The sequence below is a fragment of the Patiria miniata genome, unplaced genomic scaffold, assembly GCF_015706575.1.
Source record: "Patiria miniata isolate m_02_andy unplaced genomic scaffold, ASM1570657v1 HiC_scaffold_30, whole genome shotgun sequence".
Classification (NCBI taxonomy): Eukaryota; Metazoa; Echinodermata; class Asteroidea; order Valvatida; family Asterinidae; genus Patiria; species Patiria miniata.
The window spans coordinates 1,450,428-1,462,697 of record NW_024037070.1 but is presented as its reverse complement, the minus strand read 5'-3'; the positions used below and the strand labels follow the sequence as shown (position 1 = coordinate 1,462,697).

The 12,270-nt window shown below is 41.4% G+C and overlaps 1 protein-coding gene across 1 annotated transcript in view; it reads left to right on the top strand.

Moving 5' to 3' along the window:
- LOC119739050 (centriolin-like) overlaps positions 1–12,270 on the top strand; it is a gene marked incomplete at its 5' end in the record, with an annotated part of 101,267 nt that overhangs the window by 36,479 nt on the left and 52,518 nt on the right.

Sequence of the window (12,270 nt, the reverse complement as noted above, 5' to 3'; positions counted from 1 at the left end):
AACACAGTACAGGTATTGGGACGGGATGGGTTTGCGGTGGCGCCGTGTGGATGGGTCTCTTTTGTGAGTGTGTGTGGTTCTGGGGGGCCGGGGGCTCAGCGTTTCAAGCGGTGTGCTCTGCCTGTCGTCGGGAGAATGAACATTTTCCTGACAACAGGCGGAGCATGCTGTTCGGGGCGTTGGGTCCCTCCGGTTCTTTTTCGGAGCCACACGTGCTCGCGGGGGAGATTTGTTCACGTGGTGCTACCGCGGACTTAACTTGTCTTAGTACCTTTCCACCATGCAAACCTTCTAATCTCACAGTACAGGTACACAGTAAATTGACATATCTTACTTGCCTACGGACAGATGTTATAAGTTAATATAAGTTATAAGTTTTAATGTTTGTATTTTTGTATTTGTGTAGTTTTTACATTCGTGCTTTTTATGTGTTTTAAACCAAATAACGTGTAAAAAGGCCATGGAATTTCCCACACTGGGATAATAAAATTTTATTGTATTGTATTGTATTGTAATGAATTGTTACAAAATATTTTTGTCTTATCTGAATGAAGTTCAGGAAAGAGACTATGCAATCATTATGTCTGTACGTATGTCCATACGTATGTCTGTATGTATGTACCAGGATGGCACGTGGAGCAGACGTGTTCGACCAACGCTCTCACTTCCACACAGTTTTACCCTCCAAATACCATCTTTGGCTTGAATTGTTGGTACTTACATCCCTGGTGATGTCCCTGGTCAACGTTCGTTCTTTTTCGGAGGATATGGGGATCACCCAGGAGCTGAAGTCGGCCTTGAAGGAGAGTATGAGGGGTGGCAAAATTCGGCAGCATGAAATACCAGTGGTAAGCACCTATGACGCAGCAAACAATCACCACCATGTCGCCGGTTTAATGGATGAACACAACTGGGCCGAGTTTGAAAAGTCTGAACGGGCTTTTCGAATGGGCATTGCTTCCAAACGCCACGGACCTGCTGGTAAATTCAGTCACCCGTCCCCGGCTAGCTGGATTAAACTCATAAAATTGCCGACTCAAACAATCATTTCTGAAATACTCCAATCGTATCTTGAGTAAATTTCCCATCCCCAACAGTGTGAAGCCCTCGCGGAATGCAAGCAAGACCGAGAGGCTTAACTTGATTCATTCGTGCCTAGAATTGATAAAAGAAGACATTCAGCCATGTTTCTCCATGGTGGCTAAATCCCATTCAAACCCAAAGCCAGTAACAAGATCACGCATTACGCAACTGTGGAAGTCAAACAGAAAAAGGGCCATTCAGATCATTAACAACGATAACGTTGAATCTCCCGCTGTGGTTTGTCCAGCTCCTGCATCAATTGTGAAGGAGTTCTTCGAACAAAAGAACCCACATGCCAATGGATGCTGGTCCCTCGACAATGCACCATGGAAAGGTCAGGTAACCCTGCAACCACCAGACGATTCTACGCACCTTGTTCAGTTTATAACGGAAGGAGAAGTACGTGCCGCATTGAAGTTAACGTCAAAAAAGAGCGCACCCGGACATGATCGCGTCTCTTATGTAGATCTGAAAGCATGCATCACAAACTGCATCCCGATTCTGACGTCTGTTTTAAACACCTGTTTGATGAATGGTCGGATACCAAGCGACTGGAAAAGAGCAACAATTAAACTGATTCCGAAAGCAGCACCGGACTCAGTGGACCGGTCTGAGTGGAGACCAATTTCACTTTTGCTGACCGCTTACAGGCTGTTTATGAAGGTTTTGGAGCACAGAGTAATCCCATGGATCATTGAGACCGGTAGATTGTCCCTAAGTCAAAATGGTTCATTACCCCGAAGTGGTTTACAAGAACATGTTTTTGGCCTAAATACCGCCATCTCAGACTTCCGTCACCAGTCTAGCAAAATGTTCATAACGTTTTTGGACTTGGCCGATGCTTTCGGCAGCATTAATCACAGTTTTATGCTAGAATCTCTTAAAGCCTACGGATATCCCGACATGTTAATACATTTGACTAAGGATATCTACAGTAATTCCACGTTTGAGGTGGAGACATGTAATGGTTTAACAGATCCCATTAACAGAACAATAGGTATTATTCAGGGCTGTCCATTTTTGGTGCTGGTGTTTGAGCAGGGGATCAACATCTGGCTCAGATGGATGTGGCGTAATATCCCATACCCAACGATACCCTGCCCAGTCCAAGCATACGTGGATGACATAGCCTTGGTACCACCTCTGAATGCATTCTGCAGGAAATGTGTGAGAAAACGGAAATGTTTCCTTATTTCACGAGCATGAAGATCAAACATAGGAAATGTGCCATCCTTCATGGCCAAAGGTCTGGTAATAACTGGTACAAAAACGATGGAACTGGCACAGTTCAGCCGGTGGTACAAGGTGAACCCATCCCTAAATTAGGTAAAGCTGGTTCTTATGCCTACCTGGGTTTTGAAACTAGTCTGGATAGCAAAGCATGTACCTCTCAGCTGGACAAGATCTCTGCTGAGTTTAAGCAGAGGCTGAGCAACAGCAACAGTTTGCTTCCGGTAGTTGCAAAGATCCAAGCCATCAACCAAATTGCCATTTCCAAACTCAATTTTTACATGTGTAATATCTCATTCCCATTGAACAGATTGTCAGCAATGGAAGATGTGATTGTAGGTCATATTCGAGGTTGGCTTGGACTGAACACATCGAGAAACCGTGATATCATGTTTATCCCCAGAAAGATGGGAGGCCTGGGTGTGTGCAGTCCAACGACAATGTACATTGCTAAAAGAGCTTCCTTTTTGTTAATAGAAACACTCAATTCTGACGACCCCCAAATAAGGTCAATTGCTCGAACTTCTCTGACGAAACGCAAGGCACCGAAATCTGTCGACCCAGAGGAGCCTTCCTTTGGTGGGTTCCAGGTGGACCAACAAGGCAGGGTGATTAAGGGTGGTAAGGTCAACTGGCCGAAATCTGTCTGGGTGGAACTAAATGAACTGCTCATGCGTGAACACCTATTAGAAGACCGTGGGGATGAATTTGTCATTGTTTCAGCTGCTGACGAAACTGTGTCTCTGGCCTTCCGCTCATCACCCGCACTGTTTGCCCACCTGAAACATAAACATACACTTTGTAGAGTCGGCAGACTAAAATCAAAATCCTCCCAGGGACGAGTGTTCAGTAGTCAAGGAATCGACTTTTAATTTCGACCGGTTACCTTAATAACATTAACATAAGTGATAAGCTTGTAAAGTTTATTTTCAAGGCCCACTTGCAACTCTTAGAATGCAGATCTCTCCTACATAGGTACTACCCTAACTCCATACCTAAATCCTGCCCCCTCTGCAACAACCCCCATGACACAGCATCTCATGTTCTTAACGGTTGTATGGAGTTCAAAAATAGATTTACAGCTAGACATGACCGGATTGTAGATCTGATTGAGGAGGAATTACTTGAGCTCCGTCCTCGTTCCCAACTGATCAAAAACAAAATGGTTAATAGTGCGACGTTTAATATCAATTCCCATTTATTTGCTCACCTCCCCCATAGGAAACCTGACCTGCTATTGCTAGACCCAAACCACAAACATGCCTTCATTGTCGAAATCTCCACCCCCTTTGATGTGTTTGTTCAGCAATGCTATGAAACCAAGTTCCAATACTATAAGCCTCTTGCTGATATTATTACACTCTTCACTCCGTACAGATGTAGAATCATTGTCCTCATCATCGGTTCGACGGGATGTGCCCACAAGCGACTGGTACCTGGTCTGAAGCTGTTGGGGTTTGGCACCAGGAAGAGTAAGTCCCTCGCAAAGTACCTGTGCCTAAGTGTCAGCATCGGCTCATCCATTGTCTGGAAGATGAGGGGTCTGAGGATGATGGCTCAGTGACACAGTGAATTTCCCTGGTGCCAGACCCCCAGCTCTATGCTTGTGTTTGTTTTCTAGCTCTCATTCTGTCCTTCGCTGTGCAACCCCATTGCAATTCGGCTGGTGTTATCTGAGCCGACCCCTGTTTACTCCATATATCATTTCCGTCCTTTCAGATGCTTCATATTGATAATGTCGGTTTTATTTTTCGCTTTACACCATAAACAAGCGTATCTGTATGTACGTTTGTTTGTATTAGGTATTGTTTTCCACTTCACACTACCACTTTGGTATCTATTGTCCGGTTTTGTACAGTCATTATGTTGCTCCTTTTAATGATCGATTTATTTGCTTCTGTTAGTTTTCATTGTACCTCCGTTTAAGTTCTTTATTGAGTTTTGGCAACTTGCCGCATTACATTGTATGTTATTCATGTGGTGCCATTGTTTTCAATAAAATTCCCGATATGTGGTATTTTGGTCAAATTTAAAAAAGAATTGGTTTCATTTGACCAAAATACCAGTCCAATTTGAACCAAACTTGAGTCTTAGATGCAACATGGCAACCTTCACATGATAATGATGACAAAGGTCACATACCAAGGTCAAAGGTCATCTGAGGTCAAGTTGTAAAATAGGTTGAAAATGTGCAATTGGTCTCAAAAGGTGAAGTCCAATTGGAACCAAACTTGAGTCATAGATGCAACATGGCAACCTTCATATGATAATGCTGTCAAATGTCACATACCAAGTTCAGTTTTACTTTCACAGACCGCATCCTCAAAGCTTAAATGCACGACTGTTGAGTCTTCACTTCATGCTGCAATTCAGTATAATCTGTATATATAAGAGGAAGATTTACTAGGCCTCCACAAAATGTTTGTGCCCTAAAGGCTCTGAGACCGCCGGCTCCCATGATGCCAAATTCGCTCCACATCCGTGGAAAATGTGGAGGGTGTCTTCTGTGGGTTCGGGGACTTCAGGTTGTCCTAATTTTTGCAGTCGGATGGGCAATCCATTTCAACGTTTGTTTTAACTGCATTTTTGCAGTCATGTCTCGTTGATTGCCTGTCCACCCTCTGTGTTGGCTTTTCTGCGAGTCAAGGCTGTGCATGGTCAGCGGCTTGAATGTAGGGGTTCCGTTTCCTTGTTCTACTTGGCTGTTGTTGAATAGTGTTCACAAAACAGTTGTATGGTGTAACCTCAGAAAATATTTTTTTGTCCATGGGGCGTGGCCACCCAGTGTCCGTATGTTTGCTGTGCTTTGCGTGCGCCGAATGCAATGAATACTAAAAAGGGCCACACATAAGTATATCTGGCATGTGTGGTGGTGGGGGGGGGGGGCGGTCAGAGGTCACAGCTCCCAAATGGCATGGGTATTGTGTTCACAAAGGATAACTGGCCCACGACACTCTTGGGTTCGACTTGACTGAATATTTTATTTTGTGAAGTGGCGGTCAAAGAGCACCGACCGATGACGGAGGCGGGAGATTAGCATCGAAACAGCACATGAGAAAGGAAGGAATAAAAATAAAGGGATCATAAGTACATTGTAAGATGATCTAATGCTGGCACCGGAAAACAATACATCTAATTAAAGGGAGCAATGGACAGGTTATGACAAAAAACCCAGCGATGAATTGGAAAATAGTTGGAGCTAAAAGAAACGGTTATTTCTTCAAAGTCACCCATGTAAACCTACATAATTTCTCTAATACAAGGGGAGTTCAATAAAGTGCATGTCGAGCAAGAAAATACATGTGTAACTAGTGCCATATTCATAGCAGACCAGAAAGGGGCAGATAAAAACACATAACTGACAGAACAAAATCCATATATTTGTACTCATAAATTAGCACAAAGGACAATTTGGTCACACAATGCAAATTCAGAAAGTACAAAATTCTCTAAGGCAAAAATAAGGAAGGCACAAATATACTTGAGTCCCATATTCATCACAAATAAGGGTGTCTCAGTGCCACACTTCATCTCTTCAGGCATAATTACATGCATAAAGTACATTCACTCATGGTTAGCGCCTTCACTTAATAATGGGGCGCTATTTAGTAAACACAACCGAGCAATGAATTACAAAAAATCTCCGAGCAAAACCGAGCGATGAATTATCATAAAAACCTCGGAATTTGCTTTAAAAGACTCCAATGTTCCGGTCTGACATATCACCACAATACAGGCCTATCAAAGAATAAATGCAAGACTACTGGGTCGCCATCTTGGCCAAAGTTCGTAAAATGAAAACTCACCAATGGCAGGGAAAATGCAACAGTTCGCCCCATCTGCAATATCACAAATATTCCCTGGTCTTTCCGGTTTAAGGACATATGACATATTTAATTCAAAAGAAAAGAAAACTGCAAGATTGTTACCTGTGAAGTGGCGGTCAAAGAGCACCGACCGATGACGGAGGCGGGAGATTAGCATGACCCGCCTCCGCCCTGCGGTGGCGCCCTTCAGACTCACCGTAAAAGTTCAGACTGTACCTCGGGAGATGCCACCAACGACTGAGCAACGGTCTACATAGAGGTGAAGTTTCTTTATACACAGAAAAAATGGAGAACTAACGCAAGATTGATTATGATGAGGGATCATCCATGTAATAATTTCAAATCTCAAATCTCAGCTCCCTACACATGGTCTGACCAATCAAATGCCTACATTGCATACTTCCGGGCTATCTGTAAAACGGTCAATGGCAACATGTACTGCTTGACACCCTGGAAACAAGGTTGGCTCTATGGTGCACACTATGTTATGTACGTATATGTTGCATACACAATGTATGTGAGTGGTGTTGCTTCCATCATGGCTGATGTTGTGAGTTCGCTGCAGCGAACTCCCCTACAATTCAGTGTCACATTATTTTGGGGGCCTGTTTTGCGATCAACGAAGGATCGATGTATTGCTCCAAATGTCGCGATCTTGGAATAACAAAGAGTGCATAATTAATAACATCCATTGGCGGTTGTTGGAAGAAATGACGACGATCACTACAAATGTCGGTAAAGCTGTTTGGCCTTGGTTGATGGTTGAACCAACCTGAATAAAACTTTAATTGACTTTTCCCTTGCAGGTCTCGCAAAGTTGTAAGAAGTTCAAGTTTACGTTTGTTAACCAGTCCAATACTGTTACTAAATTACAACCTTCCTCCATGATTCAGACTTATATTTTATGATAACACTGAACAGTTTTGAAGCAAATTACCCAAGTTTTAGCCAATACCCAGAGCGTTGTACCTAAGTTCACATTTTATTGCATTTATTGTCAAAACTGTACAATCAGCCTTCACCTGTGTACTACGGTAAATACGGTACTTCAACTACATTTTCCAGCAAATGTGACTGCCTCCAAAAATGCCAATTTCACAGACCAATGGGAACATTTACAGACATCTCTTGTAGCGGCATCCCCTTATGGAGGCCACGCCCGCCAGTGGATTGACACAAACTCCAAACAAATCAAACACCAGAAAATAAATTTTTGTCTCAGGAAAATATATGATATAATCAATTATCTGGGCAATCACAAATTGATATCACACGCACGAATTAATTTTAGCCACAAAAATATTATTAAACAAATGTAAAGGGCCATGCCCATAGTAAAATGGAAAGTCAGCTCGGCCAGGAGCCCAGTACGCTCAACATAGTTTACCAAATAAATATAAAAAAAAGTACACTTACATAAACTGTTAAGGAGCTCGATGGACGGCGGGTACAAATTATAAAGAAATAAAAAGTAGCCACAATCTGCCTTGGGTAGTGAAACAATTAGTGTTACAATTACCCTCCCCGATGGAAAGGCGCATCCCCGCGCTTAATTGTTACATGCTTCATAATATGATATTTACAAAAGGTAGTTTCCATGCAGCTGTATTAAGAATCATCCAATTGATCAATTTCCAAAAAGTACATACAAAATTATATGGGAAAATTGGCCGTCAATAATAAAAACTCTATTCAGCAAAATGCAATTTCTTAAAAGTGGCCACACTGGTCTGCGCCCCAATGGCACAGTCAAATATTGACATTTCCATTGCCATTTTTATAAACACAGTTCAAGTCACTTAGTTTCCAGTCCGCATCCAGGCAGGAGGTCTATTCTGACGACGTGGAGGATATGTCCTGCCGGTCCAATCATGCACGTTGTCCAGTTGTTGCATATCCTCTCTGTCGGTGTGACAAATAGCTGTAGGTTCACCTGCTCCCTGCACCATGACTTCCGCGTCGGAGTATGTTACACTCCCATCGCTTGGGTCTTGGCCTTCAGGTGTGTGGGTCGCGTCTGCCTCAGGCTCTTCCCCATTAGATACACGGTTTGGAATCCTATCTCCCTCTGGAAATTCAAAGTATCTGGATGCAGTAGTTCTGTTGTTTTCGTCCGGTGTGGCTGTGTTGTTGTCTTCATCTCCTGGATACAGAAGCTGCTCAGAAGAACTTGAATGACAAGGCTTGCATCAGAAATACACTTAATGACAGCATACAGTACAGTACAAAATGATTGTAATTTAGGGCTCAGTCCAACTTTCCTTACCGGCCTATTCAACCAAACTTTGTCACCTGGTTTATATGGATCTCTTTTAGAACTTAAAGCAGGACTGTTCTGATCAGAATTAAAACTACTTAGCGAAAGTTGATAATAAGCAGGACAAGTTCTTTTCAGAACTAAATATCTACTGAGCAGTACTTAAAACCGCATGGTGTTACTGCAAACCGAAACGATACCAATACTCCACCATCTGATTAGGAATGATAAGCCGTGGTTCTTGTCTTGGTGATATCCAACAACTTACACACACTTTGAAACAACTTACTCTCAAAGTTTGAACCTTGGTCTCTATGAAGGCTTAGAGGGACACCATACCGACAAATAAACTGTTTGACAAGCACTCATGTCACAGTCTCTGCCTCCTGGTTTCTCAGAGGATATGCCTCGGCTCACTTGGTTAATAATCCATAACTACAAGTATGTACTGATTGCCTCTTTTTGAGCATTTTGCTGAACATTTTTGTTCGACCTAAGTGGGCCCCTGCTCTGACATTATGTGCTGTATACAATACTTGCTTTTGCAAAGGCCTAGGTACTATAACTTGTAGAAACGAGGACAGGTTATTCTCAAAACGTCTGTACAGAATACCTTGTTTAACTCCAGGCACATTCTTCGCTAAAGTATTCAAGTTGGGACTCGGACTTTACAAAATATCAACTATAATGAATATATGAAATTTGCTCAAAATCGTAAAGTTTAATAGCTCCAGAATGTGGAACAAAACAGTACTGATTTTTAACTAAACCATATTTTTTTGACAAAAATACTTGAAATTGAACCTTCTAAAACGTGTTTTAACAACCCAACAGCTACGTTATCACCATTCTATAGAAAAGTTGTCTTTGAAACAAACACTTAAGTCAGGCTTAAGTCAATATGAAGGCTTAAGTCAATATGAACTAAGTAATTAGTCATTATCATTTCGATGAACAGGTAATTATACAAATATTTCCGATGAGATTGAGATAGTAAGCTGTTTTGGTAACATATCTGGCAAATCAGATTTAAAATAAAAAACATGATATACGGGATAACATAGTAAGCAGCACTTACACAAAGCTGTATAGCTGCTGTAATCAATCATATATAATGGTGTTATTGAAAACGCCACACTCTTCATACACCAAAGGTATCGACAAAATCTAAAAATGTTTACACCCTGTATACGAACAAAGCCAGATCTCGACAATTAAAAAACAATCAATAAAAGTCGAGTTTGCATTGATCCCTATTTTGTCACTCTATGTTATGCTGTGCATTTTATGAATACATGGAACAATACCAAGGCAAGTTTTAACTATTTTTTTTTTTGGGGGGGGGGAAATAACTACTTAAAGTTAAGTCTTCTAAAACGTTGTGTAACGATCTAACAGATATATTACCGCAAGTCCACTTCAATAAATTCATGTCTTTAAATAAGATTCTGTGGATATAAGTAGATGTGAATTTCATTGGTACACATTGTGACAGACAGACTGAAATAAGAGATTTCGTTGATTCTGTTTGTCAACAGAAACATCCTTTTATAATGATCGTTTAAAAAAAAAAAAAAATCCATCTGCAATAATATTTACATGTTTTCTGTCGCTGCAGTTATCACTCGGAATGCTGTCATTTTGCAGGGGGGTCGGCCCGTCAGATTTTTTTTTATATCCCATTGTTGTGGGTTTTTTGGGGGGTCAGAGCATGGGGGGGGGGTGGAGGGTTCAAGACCGCGGAGTTCGGATCCGCGCCTGCGTTTAGAATATCATCTTGTTCTATTATTATGGTTATTATTATTATTTTTTATTTGTTTATTTCATTTTTTTGGGTTTGAGCAGGGGAATATAAATTATACGGAAATAATCATGTGACATATTGTTCGCGTGATGTGTTTTGCGCATGCCTTTCACGGTTAATGACCTTACTAAAATACAAAACAGTGCACCCCCTGGCAAACAATCCTGATCAACTATAATAATAATAATATCGGAGTCTTATATAGCGCATGTATCTACCAACAATTAGGTACTCGTAGCGCTGGCAATTATGTCTATTATTAAAGAAAGGTAAATAAAGTTTATGAGAAATATGAGACCCATTATGTAGTACCTTATAATGGTTTACAAGGTACTGCGGCGCATATTGCAGCCACTGCCAGAAACACCGGGGCAAACCCCTTCTCTTAGCGATAAGTGTTACTGGGTTCTTTAACGTGCATTACACAACACACGGGACCTACGGCTTTACGTCCCATCCGAAGGACGGAGCAATAATGGTAAAGTGCCTTGCTCAAGAGCACAAACACCATGTTCCAACGGTCAGGATTCGAACCCATGTACCACGGCAGACGAGTCGAACAATGTAACCATTGGACCACAGCACCCCACTATGACCAAATGATTTAAAATTGAATTCAGGCACACAGGATGGAGGTCAGAATTTCCTTTTGCCATGTGTGTTGAGCTGCCCCATCTCCCACCCCCTAAGTTCACCCCCAACCAACCCACCTACCCTACCGCCCGAACCCTCGAAACCATCATTTAAGTGTCCCTGTTGGTTAGAGATAGATAATGTCTGAACAATACATTTAATTGTATCCTCTTAGCTACGCTCACAAATTAAAGATTGATATTTGAACACATACGTTACCAAGTTGATCAGATACGTTATAATAATAAACTGATGTAACCGAGCTGGGAAGGTTACGCAGAAAATTTGAAAGTGACACTGGGTATATATTCCACTTAATTGATCAAAATTTTATTACTACAAAAAAACGACAGTCATTCTTCAGCAGTCTGTAATAACAGAAAACAGAAGAATAGAAATTAATTTAATTACAAATATACAATGACTATGAATCCAATTATTCAATTATTTAATTATTTTAAATAACCATCTCTCTTTATCCTTGATTATCTCTCGTCAGGAGAAATTGCATTAGCGGTTTTATAAACCTCGATTTCCATTTATTTGTCAATAATTCAACATATTTAGGATCGAAGTATGTGCAAGTATACAGTCAATATTACAAGGAGGTTCGGTATCGAAAATTCAAGTCATATTATGCACAATTTTCATATAGACTTGGCTTTCAACCTGGGATATTTATTTTATGGCATAAAAATGTTTCATACAGACTTGGCTTCAAACCTTGAGTATTCATGGCATAAAAATGTTTTGCAAAGTGCTATTTAAGATAACATCAAAACTTACGAAGTTGAAACACTTACCGGAGCAGTTGCGGCCTGTGTACCTATGCCTCGGGATGTTTGGGCAAACTACACGATATGCATGTACACGATATGTGTATGCACATGCGGCGTGCTAACCATGGCAAAACCACATACGAAACACAGCAAAATATGATAAGCTGGCTCGCAATAAGGTGTGGCTGGCAGCAGCAACGACAAGCAGTCAAGTGACCTACCCATGCTTGCTTACTCTCCATGATATCTATTGGCCTGCAGTGGGTCTTTCCCAGGTTTTAGGAGGGTGATGACCTTCGACTCTTGCCACACTTTAGGTATTGTTTGTGTGGCGAGGCAGGTGTTGAAGTGATGGAGTAACCATTTGAGGCGTTTGGTCCAAGATGTTTCAGTTCTTCGGTGAAAATGTTATCCAGTTTGGTTGCTTTCCTATTCTTTATTTATGCCAGTCGCAAGTTCATTAGCAGAGAAGGATTTGATAAAGCCAATGTCGAGGGTGGCGTCTTTCTGGCGGAGCATTGGTTTCGGTCGTTTAGGAGAATGTGGCACTTTACCATTTAATAGCAGTTGTTGTGGGCTATTTGGTTGGCGGTGATGTAACAATGCTTCACTTGGCTCTGTGCGGTCATTGCTGAGCTTTTTTTAAATATTTACTCC